Genomic DNA, 21,243 nt, shown 5'->3' with positions numbered 1-21,243 from the left:
CGCATGTCGGGAAGGGGTTAAATATTCAGGCTTCTCAACGTCTTTTAACCACTTCAAGTTTCTAAAACTGCCAAGCGGTTGAAAGAAGTGACATCCATTCTTCTGGTATTTTCTGCTCGGAAGATGGTCTGTACTTTACAATACAAGTGAATGGGTGTAAATGTTGTTGTTCTTGCAGCAGCTGCCAAATATTTTACTCCATATTTTCAAGTATTGAGAAATGGTGTCTTTTCAAAAAATGAGTATTTCAAGTTTTTTTTAACAACTTTAGCGTTTTTGAATCTTGAAGCACTTAAAAGACATGACAGAAGACAGAACATGCATGTGCACAACAATGAGGTTTTGAAATTGCTGTGCATTATGTCCATTTTTAGTGAAATCCACCTGAAATAGACAGTGTACACACAGAGTCTTTTTGAAGAGTATTTGAAGTTGAATCAGAGCAGAACCTCAAAGTTTTTGAGGAGTTTTAAATTTTTTAGGGATGAATTGGAGAGTTTCTGTGGCACCCCAGGAGTCCAGTTGCCACAGTGGCATTGCCTCCCTCACAGGCGGTGATGTCATGCGTGGAAGAAAGGAGGGGTCCCCTTGCAGGTAACACCAGCATCCAACACTTTTCCTTACTCCAGACCAGAAGGGGGAGCTCTAACACCTGGTTTCACAGGAGCTTCCCTATAAGTTCTGGCCTGGAGGCATAGTTAGTTAGTCTGAGTCTAGTCTGGGTCTGAGGGAGTGAGAGGAGAGAAGTTGAGGAGAATCTGGTGAGTGGAGCTGTAACCAAGCTCACCCCAGAGCTGAGCGCTGACAATGAGGATGCCAGATTCCTTGGCTGTGTGGGTGCTGTATGCACTGACAGTCAAATTTGGAGGGCAGGGGGACTGCAAGCTCCCTGGCCACACCGAACACCCAGAGGCACCGCAGCAGAGGCCGGGGCTGCCAGTGAAAAGGCAGTGCTCATGATAAGCTCATGCTGTCTGCCATACAGGTTAGAAGCAACACGCAGGAGAGGAACTTGAGCAGAGCTTAGAGCAGCAAGGACCTAAGAGAACAGCGCAGTAGGAAGGCCTCCAACCCCACCTGGCAAAGTTGATCCTAGGTTGCTTCCAGGCTGCCTGGACTCCCATCATCACCTGTTACCCATGCCCCGGACTGCACCTTCAACTACCAAGTAAAGGTAAAGAAAACTACAGTTCTTGTGTCCTCCAGTCATTTCCCGCACCCTCCATCCTGCACACCAACAACCACGATCCTTTACAAAACTATATCGGTAGCACTGGGAGCCCGCTCCACCTGTGGGGAGCAGAACCATTCCAGCTGCATCACCATCGGCCCCAGCGGTCCCCTTAGGCAGCGTCGGCAATCCATTGCCGAACACCACAGGTGGCATCACGTTAAGTCCCCTATAAACCTTATCTCATCGTTTTTATTGCGCACCCAGGGCCACGGGCCGGGTCACCGCTGCCGTGACAACTCCCTGAAGAACCGCCGGACCCGGTTCTGAGTACGCCATGGCCCTAGGGGGCATTGCATTTCCTCCACATACCCCTTGGGTGTATTCTCACTGAGTTTTGCAAAAACCATGAATAGTTCAAAAGCTATAAAGTTTGATTGGAGAGTTGGACTTTATGCACATGACACATTTTTCAGGTGGCCAAATTTGCAAGAGGAAGACCCTGCAGTAATTGCCAATATTTTGACATTTACATTGCTGTGAACATGTTTCATCTTATGTCACTACTTTTAAAAACTTCAGTGTTTGGAAATCCTGAAATGGTTAAAAAACATGTCATTTCACTGAAAAAGCACTGCAAAACTGCCTGAAAAGTGCCACAAAAGTGCACCATAAAATGAACCTAGCACACAGCAATGTGAGGGTCTGAAAGTGTTACTATCTAGTTCCCATAACTATTCTTCATGTTAACAATTCTACTGTCCTCCCACAAGCATTGCAGCAAACAGCTTGCCATGCTCACCAGTATGACCAAGAGCCCCATTGTTTCATTGATTTCAGGAGACCTACTTGGAATGTGAAATGTGTTAGAGAAGGAAGACAATCATGACAATGGTGATGATGACACTGACAATGTAGTATTTAATAGTGAAGCTCGGCTGACAGAAAGATGAGCATTGTGAGAAAGAGGAGGAGGACAACTTGAATCTTGCTCTGATTGCTCATTGGCTTGACTTTGCCAAATGAGCAGGTGATGTCGCTTCATTTGCGGATGGAGAGCTGTAGTTCTAAGTCTATAAAAGCCGGAATTTCCACTGAAACATTTTTCTTGCTGAGCCTGCAGAGTTACAAAGAATGATCAGTCAGCAATGCATGAAACACACATGAATCCTGAACATACAACTCCCCACCACCGCGTCCAGACCTTTAGGAGCCTTTTCTTACGTGTGGCATCACCTGTTTCAGATCTTAAAGCAGAAAAAACTGTTTTGGCCCCAGGGGATCTTTTGTTGCACATCACCTGCACTATATTTTTCCAATGCCAACAACTTTTTCCTCTGATGATCTCACCTCCTCATCATTCGTTTGGTTTCCAGGTTTTGTCCAACACAGAATCATCATCATCTTCATCATCATCATCATCATCCCTGATTCAATGGACAGATGCCTCAGAGTGGGAAATAACCAGTGCTCCTTGCCAACCTCTATTTCACTCTGCTGGATTTTCACCCAGATATTTGCCCTGGTTCAGAGTACTACTACTGACAACATCACTTTCACCACGGCTTGTAGAGCCTGCAATAGGCTTGACGTTATAATGGTTTTATTCACTTGGTGTTTGATCCACCTGTTTTGGAACCACATTTACCGAAAACAAAGACTGACTGTTCACCTCTTCTAAAAAATCAACTGAATGCAGTTTTTTAGGTGTAGTATGTTCCTTAACCCTCAGTGTGATGTGGGTTAGGGAACTATTGAACAGAACAGAAACAGGAGTCATTGATGGATTGGAAATTGCACTACGTACAGCACTAAGGCTGTCGCAATCCATCGTTATGGGCAAAAAATGGATCCTGCAAATGTGCTTGCAGGATGCGTTTTTTGCCCATAGACTTGTATTAGCGACGGATCGCGATGGATGGGCACACGTCGCATCCATTGTGCGACAGATCCGTCCTGTTTTGGCGGACGCGATGCACAAAATAGTTCAATGTAATGTTTTTTTCGTGCTACGTGTCCACCATTTCTGACCGCGCATGCACTCCGCTGTTATGATCCTCAGTGGCTGAGGATCACGAATAGACCAGCAAGTGAATAAACTAAGGACAATCTCTAGGGAGATGGTAACTGGACTGATCGCAAATCTGAACCTATCCAACACAACTAGAGGTAGCCGGTGAACGTGCCTAAAAAATTCCTAGACGTTTCGAGCCAGCCTGAGGAACTAGCTACCCCTAAAGAGAAAGAAAGACCTCGCTTGCCTCCAGAGAAATAATCCCCAAAGATATAGAAGCCCCCAACAAATATTAACGGTGAAGTAAGAAGAAGGCACATACGTAGGGATGAAATCAGATTCAGCAAAAGAGGCCCACTAGTACTAGAAAGCAGAAAATAGAGCAGGGGTCTATGCGATCAATAAAAAACCCTTACAAAATATCCATCCTGAGATTTCAAGAACCCACACACCAACTAATGGTGTGTGGGGAGAAACTCAGTCCACTAGAGCATCCAGCAAGCGAGGGAATCACATTTTAGCAAGCTGGACAAGAAAACAAGATAAACACTGCTGATCAAAAAATGAGCAAACAAAACTTAGCTTGTCCTGGATGGACTGGGAGCAAGGTAGTCAGAAGGAATCTGAGTAGCACTGATTACATCGACAGCCGGCAACAAGTGGAAGTAAAACAGAGCTATATAGGAACATCCCAGAGGATAACGAACCAGCTGATAGCCAGAGACCAGCAGGATAACAAACAAAGCCACCAGGGGGAGCCCAAAGCAAAAGTCACACAATACCACCAGTGACCACAAGAGGGAGCCTGAAAACAGAGTTCACAACACTCCGCCCCCTCCTCCCCGCTCATCACAATGGGCAGCGGATGCCTTGTAAAACTGCATCCGCTGCCCACGTTGTGCACAATTGTGCACAACGTCCATCGGTACATCGGGCCGACGGATGTGTGAAAGTAGCCTTACTGGAGGAGGAAGAGGTGGACTGAGCAGAAGAATGTCTCCAGATGATAGTGTCACTGTCAGAGGCTACATCATCTTGATGTGATGAGATGAGTGATTGGACATGAACTCCAATACACTCACTGCTTTCTCCATGCTAATATGCTCACTAAAGGCAAAAGAGGTGAAGTTTGAACTGCTTTTCATAATACTACTACTACAGGAATATATAGTTTTATGCTGTGTAAGAGGTGCTGCGAGCAGTTACATACCTATTCTTGAAATTATGTTTCTGTTCTATGAAACTGCCATGTTCATTGCCAGTGCTATCATTTTGTTTAGCATACATTTTGGACACAAGGACTATGTTTAATTTGTTTATAAACTTTGTTGACGAGAAATATAGCAATTAACATAAATGCTTAGCACTAGCAGGATCATGTGATGGACGAAAAGGATAATTCAACAACAGCCTGCCTTTAATATCCTTCTGGAATGTATGTATCTCCAATTTGACAATGTAAATAGGTGTGGCAAAACAAACCTGCACAGGTAAATGTCTCAATTTATGAATACGGCAATAATGTATTTCCAAGTTTTGATTGAAAGCACATAAATTCACCCTGGCCAAAAAGGACCACATAAAAAATAATGTAAGAAGGTAAGAAGACTTAAAAATGCTGTAACAGACCATAGTATAGATAGGTGCCAAATTGGAATATTGAAATAAGTAGGCAAAAAGTAAAATGTGTGTAACTGTGTTTATATATTCTTTTTCACTATTTCTTTTTTTGGGGAGGGTGAAGGTGGTAGATATATTTCTGGTTTAATATTTTCCCACCCTTAACAAAAAATGCTTATCCCAAAGTAAAGAGGTCTCTACATAGTTAGCTAGTCATAAAAACAACAACCAGCTGTATTATTTTGGCATCTACGAATGTAAAGTGTGACTAGTCAAACAGTTGCAAAACATTTTTGGTATTTTTACTTTTTTAAATTTTTTTATATATATTATTTCTTTTTTTTAATATTGACGATACTCCCCCTTCAACCAATCTGAAACTTAATTTACATAAACTGAAATTGCTAAGTTGCGATGTTGCTATTTATAGGTTCTAAACTATAACCGAAGATAACTTGCTTGATAACCTGCTATAACTAAAGCAGGCAGTTTGGTTGGTCATTAGGGTATATGATATCTAAAGTAGACAACTGAAACAAAAACTAAAAACAGAAAACAGGTGTGTACAGATGCTTACTAAGAGTAGCCATCTCTATATATAACATATATAACTAACAAATAAAGTAGCTCTCTGTAGCGCTATAGCATGCAAACATGAAATATATGAAATTTGAATTGCATTACAGCTCTAGAAAATAGGAAAAATAGAGAATACTTAGAGCATAAATTGGCCAATTCATGTGTCCCTAGCAGCCTTTATAAGGTGATTCTCTCTGCTGGGAACCGATCCTAAAGTGATTCCTCACATGGTATGATAGACTACAATTTTATGGGAAGGTAGGATCCTGCTGTGATTAAAACCACCAGAAACTGATGGGTGGAGTGCTTAGTCAGAGAGCCTATGTATACAAATATTAAAAGACTGATAGACCTGAATCTTGGGAAACACCCCCGTTTGGCTTTCTACTTCTTTAACTAAATGAAGTGAACTTGCATGTCAATTTTCTTTAACCCTTTTCATTAGAAGACGCTCCTGTTTGGTTGTTTTACTTCTGTGGTTAGCCTTGACATTTCTTTGAGATGGTTGTAGTTCCATCTCGTTAAATTTTGCATCACTTTTGCTTCAGTGTTCTGATTGATAAGTAAAGCTTTACTAATCTTCTGTAGCTTTCACCTTTCTTGTGTAATGGAATTATTGTGTAACATTTCTCTTCTATGTGGTGCCATTGCTGACAGCATAAAATGGGAATCAGAAGGGGCTTTCTTTGTTAAGCTATGCCCTTTCATAATCAACTGTCTGCGGAACACCTGTTTAAAGAGGATATCAGAGACTTAAAAAAGGCATGCAGTTGCTAACAGAGGCAACTACCTGCCTATTGTACACACCGCTGGTCATTGACCACTCCTGTCAGAGATTCAGTTACTCCCTGTCAACAGAGCAGCAGTTTGTCTTCCTGTTGACAGGGCGGGACTGCTGGTGTCATGCTGATTGACTGACGGCTTCCCCAAATTAAGCATCCGGAGCCAGCATTCAATCAGTATGACACCAATAGTTCTGCCCTGTCAACAGGAAGACAAACTGCTGCTCTGTTGACAGGGAGCAGCCAAATCTCTGGCAGGAGCAGTCAATGAGCAGTGCCGGGTAACACAGCCAAGTAGCTACCTCTATAAGCAACTACATGCTTTTTTTTTCAAAAGTTCCAGATATCCTCTGTAATTATTAGACCTAGCTTTGGTTGAATTCTTGTTAATTAGAATTTTATATTCTAAACTTTTGCTTTGCTCTTAAGACTTTAATTGTGTACTCATTTTTTCAACATGGCGTTGAATTAATTTATTAGAAAAATAACTTTTTTGGGGTGTGAAAAATAGCAAATCTTGTTTGCAATTAATGGCCCCTGCTTCAATTATGGCATATGGCATACCACAGAAAAAGTTTATTCTGAAATTAAACTAACGGTTTTTCGACAATTCTGTTGGGGGTTTACTCATTTCTGCTGAACTCTGTGTATGTTCATGTGTTTGTATGTACATGTATAGCTACAATTTATGTATGTGTATGTATGTGTGCATGTTTGTATATACCATATATGTATTTGTGCTTTTAGTGTGTATAGCATAAGTAGATTTTGAGAGCTTGATATACTTGCAGTGAAGTTGTGATTGTGGAAGGGGATATTTTCCTACCCACCAGACTTCCTGAGTAGTAATCCTACTGAAAAACAAACTAGCCAGCTACTCCCCATCATGAAATACCTGATAAATAAGGGAAAAGCCTTGTACTTACTGACACAGCAAAAGATCATTCAATGTATAGAGAGATTATATACACATGATATTATAAATGTACGTCGTGTTACATTGCATTACATAAGCCAGTCATAGGATTAAAGAAGGATTCAATGGTCAAAAGTAAAGAATTATCTTTAATGTATATTTCTCAATTATAACTATGCATTGGTTCATTTAGCATCCCATAACCCAAAAGAACTTTAAGTAATATTTTCTTCTTCGACCTTCAGAAGCAGGACTGACAGTTGGGCAAGGAACATGGCTATGCCACCAATCCAAACTGTCTGCTTTTCCGTGCTGCAAGCAAAGGCGTTGAAAGCACATCCCTTGCCTAGGAAACCGGCTACCTCGGAATGACTGCAGAAGTGGCCAGTGATTTAAACAACAGGTTGCAAATTCTAGAATCAAAAATCCCTTTGCCCTTGAGAGCAGAGAGTATTTTTAAAGTAAATTGTAAAGTTGCTTTTTTTTTAACAAGAACTATTACATTTTACCCATTTATGTAGTTGAGACAACCCTCAGATATGAGTGCAAAAGGGGCACACCTACAACTCACTCTAGACAGGATATTTAGATACTAAGGGAAGACGATGAACATAATCTTTGTGCTGGTTGAAGAAAAGCCTAGTTCTACCTGCAGTGCCAGATGTCTTTAGTATGATAATGTCTACTCATAATGACTTATTGGTAATATCTGCTTCTACTAAAACATTACTGACATTACCTCTATAACAAGAGTCAGCATCCTACCTTTCCTGATATACAGTTGTGCTCAAAAGTTTACATACCCCGGCAGAATTTTTGCTTTCTTGGCCTTTTTTTCAGAGAATATTAATGATAAAACCAAAACTTTTTCTCCTTTCTCCACTCAATAAAACATTCATGGTTAGTGGTTGGCTGAAGCCATTTATTGTCAAACTACTGTATTTTCTCTTTAAATCATAATGACAACCCAAAACATCCAAATGACCGTGATCAAAAGTTCACATACCCCATTTCTTAATACCGCGTATTGCCCCCTCTAACATCAATGACAGCATGAAGTCATTTGTGGTAGTTGTGGATCAGGTCCTTTATTTTCTCAAGCGATAAAACTTCCAACTCTTCTTGGCAAAAAGTCTCCAGTTCCTGTAAATTTCTGGGCTGCATGCAATGTAATAGATACACAATGCAGTATACAGTATATGTCTTTATATCAGGTTGACATGTGGTATGACCCCTTATTTTCTATGTTGCAAACATTTTAATATTCCTCATCTATCTTGCATGTGCGCCCCTGCTTTGTTGTACATTTTTGTTACCTCCCTAATTTGTAGCAATAACTTGGATTCGGGACTTTTTGGTCAGTTTGTTCTCTCCTTAAATTTCCAGTATTTTTACCGTCTTTCTGGTTTTGCCTTCACTATCCTACATAGTTTGTAGTATGACATTGTTATGTTAGTTCTACACATTTTTTTTATACATTGTTTACTAACTGTTTGTGTCATAACCCTTCATACCCCTGTTTGTGTTCCCTTCATCTCCATTTTATCTTGTCAGTATACAGGAAAGAATATTTCCTAAACATTTTTCTTGATGGATGTTTTATTGAGTGGAGAAAGGAGAAAAAGTTTTGGTGTTATCATTCATATTCTCTGAAAAAAGGCCAAGAAAGCAAAAATTCTGCCGGGGTATGTAAACTTTTGAACGCAACTGCAGCAGATTACATAATGCAACTATATACAATGCAGAGTGATCATAGAAATAGGTAAAGTGTGGTAAAATAACAGTATAAACTACATTCACTGCAGCAAGATAAGCAGAGGACCCCAGGCAGTGTGGCGCCCAGCTTTTTGATTTTTGTAATAAACATAAATTGTATCCATAGCTTCGATTTTGGACTTTTTGGACGGTTTGTTCTCTCCTTGTTTGTCCTGTATATTGACTTGTATATAAAGCAAAATTAAAAAGAGAAAAGAAAAAACACCGCCTCCTCCACCTCTTAATAGCCAGGCCATCTCTTACTGTTTTTCCCCATCGCCTGTGACTAGAGTAAATGACATAGTAGAGGGGGAAATAGAACTGCACCCACTGGTAGTCACCGGTAAATGTAATTTAACATTTTAAAATCTTGTCTTGTTATGAGGTGTGTGATATGGTCAGACACATTGTAACAACTCACTGCATGACCTCCCATCCCCCACCTGCATTACTCTCAAACTCACTTACTTCTCTGGGCCTTGTTGTGACTTCTCTCTGCTGCCAGCTCCATGCTGTGTGCCTCATGTCTGCTGTTTGCTCTGTGCATGCTCTGTCTGTGTGCATAGGGGGGCGACGCCGGCAACTCCTGTTTCTTATAGAGACTCTGTGCACCTTGCTAAGGTGTCCCTGGCCAATCGCCATGAGGCTTCCTGTATTTAAGACATCCCCACCCATTGGTGGGGGCCTGTGCAACTTACTCCCTCAGTCAGTTCTTAGCTGCTGAGGTGCCAGGCCCTGTCTCGCTTAGTCTCATGTCTGCCACCCAGGGGGTGTTGTACCCTGGTCTGTTTTCTGTGTAGCCACCCAGTGGGGCTTCGTACCCTGGCCTATGTCCGCCACCCAGAGGGGCGTCGTACCCTGGCTTGTGTCCATGTCTCTGTGCCTAGTCTCGTTCAAGACTCTGTCTTAGTCTAGTCCCGTTCCTGTGTCCGTTTATATCCCTGTTTTTGTTGGCTTTTTCTGCTGTGCGTACTCTGTGTCTTGCTTTGCTCTGCTCTGCCCTCTGTGTCTTGCTTTGCTCTGCTTTCGGCTCCGCTCTCTGCGACCTTGCTTTGCTCCTTGCTCTGCATTCTGTGATCTTGCTCTGCACTCTGTGTTTTTGCTCTGCTCTCAGCTCTGCACTCTGTGGCTTTGCTCTCAGCTCTGCTCTCTTTAGCTTTTCTCTGTACTCTGACTTTGCTGTTCACTCTGTGGCCCTGCTCTGTGGCTCTGCTCAGCTCTCGCTCTGTGGCTTCGCTTCTTGTGGTTCTACCTGGCTCTGCTCCTTGCGTTTCTACTTCTCCCGCTCTTTGCTCTGCCTCCTGCATTTCTGCACTTGGCTCCACCTCCAGCTCTTGGCCTCGCCTCCTGCAGTTCTGCACTTGGCTCCGCCTCCTGCGTTTCTGCACTTGGCTCCGCCTCCAGCTCTTGGTTCCGCCTCCTGCGTTTCTGCACTTGGCTCCGCCTCCTGCATTTCTGCACTTGGCTCCACCTATTGCGTTTCTAGACTTGGCTCCGACTCTTGTTCTTGGCCCCACCTCCTGCATTTCTGTTCTTGGCTCTAGCTCCTGTGCTTTCGCTCTGCATCTGCTCTTGCGGTCTTTCTCTACCTATTATTTAGTCCTCCTGTCTGAACAGGTTCTTACCTGTTCTACATACCTGCCTGCAGACCGGTCCCTACTGGTTCTTCCAGTGTACCAGTCTTGTCCGCCTGTCCTTCCAGAAAGCCAGCCGTACCTGCCTGCCTACCAGAGAGCCAGCCGTGTCTGCCTGCCTGCCAGTGTCTCTGTTGTACCCATCTGCCTGCCTGTGTCCCAGCCGTGCCCGCCTGTCTGCCAGAGTGCCAGCTGTGCCAGCTGTGCCCGCTTGCCTGTCTATGTTCCGTTCCCCAGTGGGATCAGCAGCCACAGCCAGACACCACACTGGAGTGGTACCTGGTAGCTTCCTATTGCACAAGTCTGACCTCACCATCAGAGGCTCCAGCGAACACCTAGGAAGCTACTTAGTTATGCCCCTTCCAGGGAAGTTTGGTCTGTGGTCCAGTGGGGCCACACCCCCGCACGCCCGCGCCAACCAGTCTGGGCGTGAGCGTGACACACATCCTGTTGAATTTATGAAAGAAGGATTCTGAATCTCACAAAACTTATCCGGACAATGCAAGAAGTGCCAAATATTAGAAGGAACAGAGACTCTGATACACTCTGTAATAGACATAAAGGAGGGTCTTATACACATTCTGTTCAAATTGTTAGCTAGTGGGACTCCTAGACTCATAAAGGCTATGCACTAAGTGCGAGAGCTACCAAAAATTAGAAGGAGGGACTGCAATAAACCCTTTACACACACATAAAGGAGGGCTTCAGAAAACATTTTTCAGCATTTTTACTGAGTGGGACTCCTAGGCTGGTAAATGCTATGCAGTAAGTACAAGGGCTGAAAAACATTTACCCCCATTTTGATCCCTTGCTGATTTTGTACGTTCGCCCACTGACAAAGACATGAACAGTCTATAATTTTAAGGGTAGATTAATTTTAACATTGAGAGATAGAATATCAAAAATAAACTCCAGAAAATCACATTGTATAAATTATATAAATGTATTTTAATTTTGCAGTGAGAAATAAGTATTTGATCCCCTACCAGCCATTTAGACTTCTGGCTCCTATAGGCCAGTTAGATGCTCCTAATCCAGACAGCTGTCTTACATAGTCATCTTTATAAAAGACTCCTGTCCACAGACTCAATTAATCAGTCAGACTATAACCTCTACAACATGGGCAAGACCAAAGAGCTTTATAAGGATGTCAGGGACAATATCATAGACCTGTACAAAGCTGAAATGGGCTACAAAACCATAAGTAAGACGCTGGGTGAGAAGAAGACAACTGTTGGTGCAATAGCAAGAAAATGGAAGAAATACAAAATGACTGTCAATCGACATCGATCTGGGGCATCATGCAAAATCTAACCTCGTTGGGTATCCTTGATCATGAGGAAGGTGAGAGATCAGCCTAAAATTACACTGGGGGAACATGTCAATAATCGCAAGGCAGCTGGAACCACAGTCACCAAGAAAACCATTGGTAACACATTATGCCGTAATTGTTTAAAAACCTGCAGTGCTCGCAAGGTCCCCCTGCTCACAAAGGCACATGTGCAGGCCCACCTGAAGTTTGCCAGTGAACACCTGGATGATTCTGTGAGTGACTGGGAGAAGGTCAGATGAGTCAAAAATTGAGGTCTTTGTTATTAACTTAACTCACAGTGTTTGGAGGAAGAGAAATGCTGCCTATGACTGAAAGAAAACCATCCCCCCTGTTAAGCATGAAGGTGCAAACATTTTGTTTTGGGGGTGTTTCTCTGCTAAGGGCACAGGACTACTTCACCGCATCAATTGGAGAATGGATGGAGCCATGTACTATAAAATCCTGAGTGACAACCTCCTTCCCTCCGCCAGGACATTAACCCCTTCACCCCAAAGCCTGTTTTCACCTAAGTGACATGGCCAATTTTTACAATTCTGACCTCTGTCACTTTATGAGGTCATAACTCTGAAACGCTTCAACGGATCCTGGTGATTCTGAGATTATTTTCTCATGACATATTGTACTTTATGATAGTGGTAAAACTTCTTCGATATGACTTGCATTTATTTGTGAAAAAAACAGAAATTTGTCGAAAATTATGAAAATTTAGCAATTTTCAAATTTTTCGTTTTTATGCCCTTAAATTAGAGAGTTATATCACATAATATAGTTAATAAACAACATTTCCCACATGTCTGCTTTACATCAGCACAATTTTGGAAACATAATTTTTTTTTGTTAGGGAGTTATAAGGGTTAAAATTTGACCAGCGATTTCTCATTTTTGCAACAAAATTTGCAAAACCATTTTTTTTACGGACCACCTCACACTTGAAGTGACTTTGAGGGGTCTATATGACAGAAAATGCCCAAAAGTGACACCATTCTAAAAACTGCACCCCTCAAGGTACTCAAAACCACATTCGAAAAGTTTATTAACCCTTCAGGTGCTTCACAGGAATTTTTGGAATGTTTAAAAAAAATTGAATATTTAACTTTTTTTTCACAAAATTTTTACTTCAGATCCAATTTGTTTTATTTTACCAAGGGTAACAGGAGAAATTGGACCAAAAAAGTCGTTGTACAATTTGTCCTGAGTACGCCGATACCCCACATGTTGGGGTAAACCATTGATTGGGCACATGGCAGAGCTCGGAAGGGAAGTAGCGCCATTTGACTTTTCAATGCAAAATTGGCTGGAATTGAGATCGGAACCCATGTTGTGTTTGGAGAGCCCCTGACGTGCCTAAACAGTGGAAACCCCCACAAGTGACACCATTTTGGAAAGTAGACCCTCTAAGGAACTAATCTAGATGTGTGGTGAGCACTTTGAACCTCCAAGTGCTTCACAGAAGTTTATAATGTAGAGCCGTAAAAAAAAATTAATATTAATTTTCACAAAAATGATATTTTTGCCCCCAATTTTTTATTTTCCCAAGGGTAGCAGGATAAATTGGACCCCAAAAGTTGTTGTGCAATTTGTCCTGAGTACGCTGATACTTCATATATGGGGATAAACCACTGTTTGGGCGCATGGCAGAGCTCGGAAGGGAAGGAGTGCCATTTGACTTTTCAATGCAAAATTGGCTGGAATTGAGATCGGAACCCATGTCGTGTTTGAAGAGCCCCTGACATGCCTAAACAGTGGAAACCCCCACAAGTGACACCATTTTGGAAAGAAGACCCCCTAAGGAACTTATCTAGATGTGTGGTGAGTACTTTTAACCCCCAATTGTTTCACTAAAGTTTAGAATGTAGCGCTGTGAAAATTAAAAAATAATTTTTTTCTTTCCACAAAATGATGTTTTAGCCTGCAATTTTTTTTCCCCAAGGGTAACAGGAGAAATTGGACCACAAAAGTTATTGTCCAATTTGTCCTGAGTACGCTGATACCCCATACATTGGGGGGAACCACTGTTTGGGCGCACGGCAGAGCTCGGAAGGGAAGGAGCGCCGTTTGAAATGCAGACTTAGATGGATTGGTCTGCAGGTGTCATGTTGCATTTGCAGAGCCCCTGATGTACCTAAACAGTAGAAACCCCCCACATGTGCCCCCATATTGGAAACTAGACCCCCCACGGATCTTATCTAGATGTGTTGTGAGAACTTTGAACCCCCAAGTGTTTCACTACAGTTTATAACGCAGAGCCACGAAAATAAAAAATATATTTTTTTCCACGAAAATTATATTTTAGCCCCCACGTTTTTATTTTCCCAAGGGTAACAGGACAAATTGGACCCCAAAAGTTGTTGTCCAACTTGTCCTGAGAACGCTGATACCCCATATGTTGGGGGGAACCACTGTTTGGGCGCACAGGAGAACTCGGAAGGGAAGGAGCACTGTTTTAGTTTTTCAAAGCAGAATTGGCTGGAATTGAGATCGGACGCCATGTCGCGTTTGGAGAGCCCCTGATGTGCCTAAACAGTGAAAACTCCCCAATTCTAACTGAAACCCTAACCCCAACCCTAACCCCAGCCCTAACCCTAGCCCTAACCCCAACCCTAACCCTAGCCCTAACCCTAGTCCTAACCCTAGCGCTACTTTCACACTAGTGTTTTTTTGCATACGTCGCAATGCGTCGTTTTGGCGAAAAAATGCATACTGCAAAGTCAACTGCAGGATGCGTTTTTTCCCCATAGACTAACATTAGCGACGTATTGACACACGTCGCAAGCGTCGTGTGACAGTTGCGTCGTGTTGTGGCAGACCACCGGCAGCAAAAAACGTTACATGTAACTTTTTTTGTGCCGACGGTCCACCATTTCCGACCGCGCATGCGCGGCTGGAACTCCCCCCCCACCTCCCCGCACCTCACAATGGGGCAGCGGATGCGTGGAAAAACAGCATCCGCTGCCCCCGTTGTGCGGCGCTTGCACAGTATGCGTCGGTATGTCGGGCCGACGCAGCGCGACGGCCCCGTACCGACGCTAGTGTGAAAGTAGCCTAACGGGAAAATGGAAATAAATACATTTTTAAAAATTTTATTATTTACTAACTAAGGGGGTGATGAAGGGGGATTTGATTTACTTTTATAGCGTTTTTTGGGCGGATTTTTATTGTTGGCAGCCATCACACACTAAAAGACGCTTTTTATTGCAAAAAATAGTTTTTGCATCACCACATTTTGAGAGCTATAATTTTTCCATATTTTGGTCCACAGAGTCATGTGAGATCTTGTTTTTTGCGGGACAAGTTGATGTTTTTATTGTTACCATTTTCGGGTACATGACATTTTTTGATCGCTTTTTATTCTGATTTTTGGGAGGCGGAATGAACAAAAACCAGCAATTCCTGAAATTCTTTTAGGGGGGGCGTTTATACCGTTCCGCGTTTGGTAAAAAGGATAAAGCGGTTTTATTCTTCGGGTCAGTACGATTACAGCGATACCTCATTTATGTAATTTTTTTATGTTTTGGCGCTTTTACACAATAAAAACTATTTTATATAAAAAATTATTGTTTTTGCATCGCTTTATTCTGAAATATATATATATTTTTTTTTATTTAGGATTTTTTTTTTTTTTTTTTTTTTTTTACACATGTGGAAATTTTTTTTGTTTACTTTTTTACTTTGTCCCAGGGGGGGACATCACAGATCAGTGATCTGACAGTGTGCACAGCACTCTGTCAGATCACCGATGTGACAGGCACATTGCAGAGGCTTGCCGGCGCCTGCTATGAGGAATTCTCAGCAGACGCCGGCAAGCAGGGTCATCTCATGACCCGGAAGGAGTCCCGCGGCCATCTTGGATCCGGGGACTCCTTCCAGGTCACCGGAGCAGCGCGATCTCATCGCGTTGCTCCGGTGGGAGAGCGCAGGGAGCCCCCGTCCCTGCGCAATCCCCCTCTATGCCGCTGTCACTATTGACAGCGGCATCAGAGGGGTTAAATGCCCATGATCGGCGACAGCGCCGATCGTGGGCATTGCTGCGGGGTGTCAGCTGTCATATACAGCTGACACCCGCACCCGATCACCGCGGCGCTCAGCACGAGACCGCGGTGATCGATGCGCCGTACTAGTACTGCGGCTGGCACTAATACAGTGCCGGCAGCGCAGTACTAGTACGGCGCATGTCGCGAAGGGGTTAACAGTAGGTCATGGCTGGTTCTTCCAGCAAGACAATGACCCAAAACATACAGCCAAGGCAACAAAGGAGTGGCTCAAAAAGAAGCACATTAAGGTGCCTAGCCAGTCCCCAGACCTTAATTCCATAGAAAACTTATGGAGAGAGTTGAAGCTCCGAGTTGCCAAGTGACAGCCTCAAAGTCTTCATGATTTAGAGATGATCTGTAAAGAGGAGTGGACCATAAATCTTCCTGACATGTGTGCAAACCTCATCATCAACTACAAAAAACATCTGACTGCTGTGCTTGCCAACAAGGGTTTTGCCACCAAGTCTTGCTTGCCAGAGGGATCAAATACTTATTTCTCACTGCAAAATGCAAATCAATTTACAGATATTACCAATGTGATTTTCTTGATTTTATTTTTTATATTGTATCTCTCAATGTTAAAATTAACCTACCCTTAGGGCTGCCTTATGACCCTCTAAAAATTATGAGCAAGGGCTGCATGATAACCCTCTAAAATTTTGGACCACGGGCAGTATGATGAGCCTCGACCTCTGCGTGCCTCATCAGCACCACATCCACTTCCCTGTCCTTTGCACATTTAAAATTAGAAATATAATATATATATATGAAAATCTTCCGGCATTAATAAGGAAAACAAAATATGTAGCCCTGAAAAAGACTTTTGTTTTAATGGTGCATCAGCGTATACAAGTACAGCAATAGCAATTATACACTGCTTATATGCTTGGTCTAATCTTAGCTATCCCTCCTAGGTCAACTCTCCTTGAACTGCTTCCAGAGGAGAGTGTGCTGAGCATTGTGTGACCAGGTCCGATATAAGACCTGATGACGCGATGTGGCAGGCCAATCACAGTAATGCCAATAGCATTACCGTGCATGGCAGGCAATCCCAGAATGTATATTAGCTGTCTAACAGCCGTGAAACATGCAGGGCAAGGACTCAATTGAGTAATGAGTGTACCTGAGCATGCAGATGCCTGATTGTGTATCGAGTAGTGGTGAGCATCGTGGCTCATCACTAATGTCCATCCCTGCATTAGATCAATGATATAGCTTCTTTGGATTTGATAGACAAATATAAAAGACAGATGATAGCTAGAAAGATAGATGGATAAATAGATAGATAGATAGATAGATAGATAGATAGATAGATAGATAGATGTACAGATAGATACGGTAGCAGAACAAAAAATAGACATAAAGTGCTTGGCTGTAATGAGTAAAAACATGCAGGTCTTTGGGCTGGTGTCCAAGTCTGTGTTTCCTTGACTTCTTGGCCTTGCTCCACCAAAAGTGATAATATATACACTCTAAAAGCATACACTTAGTCCCTATATGATACCTCAGCTTTCAGGATTTAATATCAGTAGATTATGCAGCTGTGAAAGAAAGTATTTCAATGTCATGGAAACATTATCTCAACTCAGCAAAACTCAGACCTGATAATATTTTACATTTCCAGATAAAAATTCTCTTATTTATGTCTTCTATTTTTTCCTTGCATTCTTTAAAAAATGGATGGATGCTCTGTAATTAGCACTGCGATCTTGTAACACTGGGATCTTGGGTTTGAATTTGACCAGTTCAAAATCTTTTTGGGACCTGAATAGAAATATAGATAGATATGTTATTATGAAAGCAACTTTAAAAAAAGTTATCACAAAATTTTAATAACTTTTAAGTCATATTTTGAAGCAAGAAAGAAAAGCTATAGCGCCCCCCCATACACTTAAGATAACTGTCTACTGACTGATGGATCACTGACCTTTCAGCTGGCAGATATTCAGGGCTGCCACCAGAAATTTCAGGGTCTCATATATGCAAAATTTTCAGGCCCCTTTGAGACTCAGCTGAAGCTTCACACCAGCTCCGCCTCCACACCACGAACCTTTCACAGTCTCACCGCCGACTCCTGGAAAAACTCAATTTCTGCACCACGTCCTCACCAATCACACATTAACAGTTCCCATTGAACAGATCACATACACAGCCATCAGCTTTTGTTTTGGCCAAAAGTTTTTTGAGCCACCACCAAGACATGGTAGACTCTTTTGGCTGGGCTTTACTCTACTCTAACCTCCTGAGTCCAGTGAATATGTTATGGCTGACTTTTTGGACACTTGTAATTTTTGTCTTGAAAAAGACCTGTCATGGCCGAAATGTTGCTTGATTCATCTACCTCATATGTAACTATTGCCATATGCTTTTAAGGAAATAATAAAAATTATTTTTTATCTCAATGAGAATTTTTTTACTGGTGCCCCAGATTCTTTCAGACTTTGAATCTACTCTAACCTATTAAACATTTCTTAAAATACAGAATACTTTTTTTAGGCATTTTTTTATTTATTTTTCTTTAAGGGAATGTCTTGCATTTTTTAAAATGACCAACGATACCATATAGAAGGGACAAATATCATCACACCATGACGAGACCATTTATTACCACTATATGTGACTAAACACTAACATACTGATAATTAATAAAAAAACATAACACTAATATTACCATAAGTGCCATTATACACAGGAGCTCTGTATATAGTGTAAAGTGTATAGGTAATACAGTGATCACCAGTGACACTATACACAGGAACTTTGTATATAGTGTATAGTGTACAGGTAATTCAGGGATCACTAATAACATTGTACACATGAGCTCTGTATGTTGTGTTTGTGTACAGATAACACAATGATCACCAGTGACATTAAACACAGGAGCTCTGTACATATAATATAGTATACAGGCAATAAAGGGATCACCAGTGACATTGTACACAGGAGGTCTGTATGTAGTGTCTATGTAAAGGTAATACAGTGATCACCAGTGACATTATACACAGGAGCTATGTATATATTATTTAGTGTACAGATAATACAGTGATCATCAACAACATTACACACAGGAGCTATGTATATAGTATATAGTGTATGGGTAATACAGTGATCACTGGTGACATTATACACAGAAGCTGTGTATATAGTGTCAGTGTGTCAGTGTATAGGTAATACAGTCATCCCGAGTGACATAATACACAGGAGTTCTGCATATAGTGTCAGTATACAGGTAATACAGTGATCACCCGTGACATTATACACAGGAGCTCTGTATATGATATACAGTGTCATTATACAGGTAACACACTGACTCACTGGTGATGTTTCTAGCTGAAGTCCTTCATCTTCACTTTTCTTCTTCATCCAGTGCAGGCTGCCATCACTTGTTCAGCCAGGATTCGTTGCTGCATAAAATAACACACAGTTATCTAGAGCACCACTTCCAAACCACATTCCCCACTTTTTCCCCAACTTCTACACTACACAGCTTAATACAGATGTGCCCCCACCATTAATATATAACTTAAAAACAATATATCTGGTTTCTTAAAGGGAGTGTGTTACACCAAAAAATGCATACTAAACTGATAGTGATATTGGAGACAAGACCCCCTATAAAAATTATGCTATCGGTGTACATTTTAGCTGCAGTGCCTGAGAAAAAAACTTTTAATTCAGACACAAATGAGGGCACTTTGTTGCACCCTTTGTGTAGCTTCGGGCTCAGTGCACTGTTAAGCCTCCAAGTTTTTATTTTGGATATTTCTTCCTCTTCTGATTAACAGTGCTCACTTTCCTAGGGCTGGTTGCCTGAACTAATCCGAACTGGCAGAGTCTGGCCGTGCACACACACGGTCTGCGCACATGCAAACATAGTGTAGGCAGACACGTTTTCCTCTCTGGCTCCTCTTTGAAGGCACTCGCTACACTGATGCACCTAGGAGTCCACAATATCACTATGCATATAGTATAATATGCATTTTGGGGTTGACTGACTCATTTAACTGCTCAATTTACAATGTTTTAAACAGTTCTGAATTTTGATTTTTCAATTGTCATAAATGGGCCAACAATACAATAAAAACACAAACTAACAAAAAGAAACACAGCCGCTATTAAAGATCCATATTTTGCAGAGTCACAATCATCCCATGTAGGCAGGAGCCTTCACCAGAGCCACCATTATGATGGATAAGTAACTGCACCTTTGAAATATTTGAAGCGATGCTGTCAAACGTCTGCTTGCTAAAGCATTTAAAGCATATGAGTCATTGCGGCTGGGTACAGCGCTGCCTGTAATCACATATGAGCTATTGTGCACTGTGACAAGTCTTTTCTTAAAGCCACATGGTGTCAGCCACTGATTAATGTTACCCTGGCTCTTGGCCAAGAAATCGGGCGATGAATATGGATGTATTTCGTACTCCAACATCCAAAGTCATTCCTATGTGTTTACCTCGCTTGTTATCCCAGAGAGAAAAACACGGCATCAGACTTCATTGAAAACTGTGCTCATTAAGAGGAAAACAAGCTGATTTATATTTAAAAGCCTCATTTATATTTCATATGGAATCTGTAACGCAACTGATTCAAAGACTTTGCTTTATTCATGAAAAATGCTTGTAATCTGCACACTTCCCTGCTACTTTGTTATGTCTATGAATGTTGTAATTGCCATTAACACACCAAACCAAGAACCTGCCAACTTATCTACAAGGCCATAGGTGGATCTCCGGAATATTTGCCGGTCTGGTCAACTTAAACATTTTCCACCAAAACTTATGGAACCTGTCTTATATTCTAAATCCAAATCAATGTTTAAAATAAGAATTTAAAAGGGTAAAATATAAGAAAAACACAGCGAAGAAGAAAGGAAAGTACCTGGCAAGATGGGGTTTCCAATTGTCCATGCCACCTGGATCAGCTTACAAGTGCGTCAATTGATGTCAAAACTGAATAAGTTGTCATCCAACTTTTTTATCACTTTCTAATGTAAAAAAGGTTGAGCAGAGTCGAAAAATGCAAGATGTAGTATTTGTTCTTGTAGAACTTTCCTCCCAACTTTTCATTACTATGACAGAGTAAAAATAGGAGCTAGATGGCCAAATAGAAGGATATAAGGTCTAAGAAAAACGTCTTACAACTCTGATGCCTCATTCAGATGTCCCTGTTTTTTCTCATACGTAAAAACACATCAATACTTTGGGAACCTATACGAGAAATGAGATAAATGCCCTGAAATGAATGTGTAATGTCTAGATAGCTAAATAACAAAGGAAAACCATTGTCTCCTTACAAATATATCAAAAAAGTTTATTGACAACATACACATATCATAGGGGTGAGTACAAATACATAACTACATAACACTTAATAAGCTAAATGAATAGAATGGCAGGCAAAGACAA

At 41.7% G+C, this 21,243-nt stretch overlaps 1 long non-coding RNA gene across 1 annotated transcript; it reads right to left on the bottom strand.

Moving 5' to 3' along the window:
• Positions 1-17,502: 17,502 nt before the first annotated feature.
• LOC143793729 (uncharacterized) lies at positions 17,503-20,990 on the bottom strand. The gene is made up of 3 exons (XR_013220223.1): positions 20,717-20,990; positions 19,151-19,239; positions 17,503-17,599 (listed from the first exon to the last, which is right to left on the bottom strand). It is a non-coding gene; the product is annotated as an uncharacterized LOC143793729 (long non-coding RNA).
• Positions 20,991-21,243: the final 253 nt, after the last annotated feature.

The sequence above is a fragment of the Ranitomeya variabilis genome, chromosome 1 (genome assembly GCF_051348905.1).
Source record: "Ranitomeya variabilis isolate aRanVar5 chromosome 1, aRanVar5.hap1, whole genome shotgun sequence".
Lineage (NCBI taxonomy): Eukaryota > Metazoa > Chordata > Amphibia > Anura > Dendrobatidae > Ranitomeya > Ranitomeya variabilis.
Note: the sequence above shows the minus strand (reverse complement) of the source record. Positions and strands in the feature narration are given on the sequence as shown.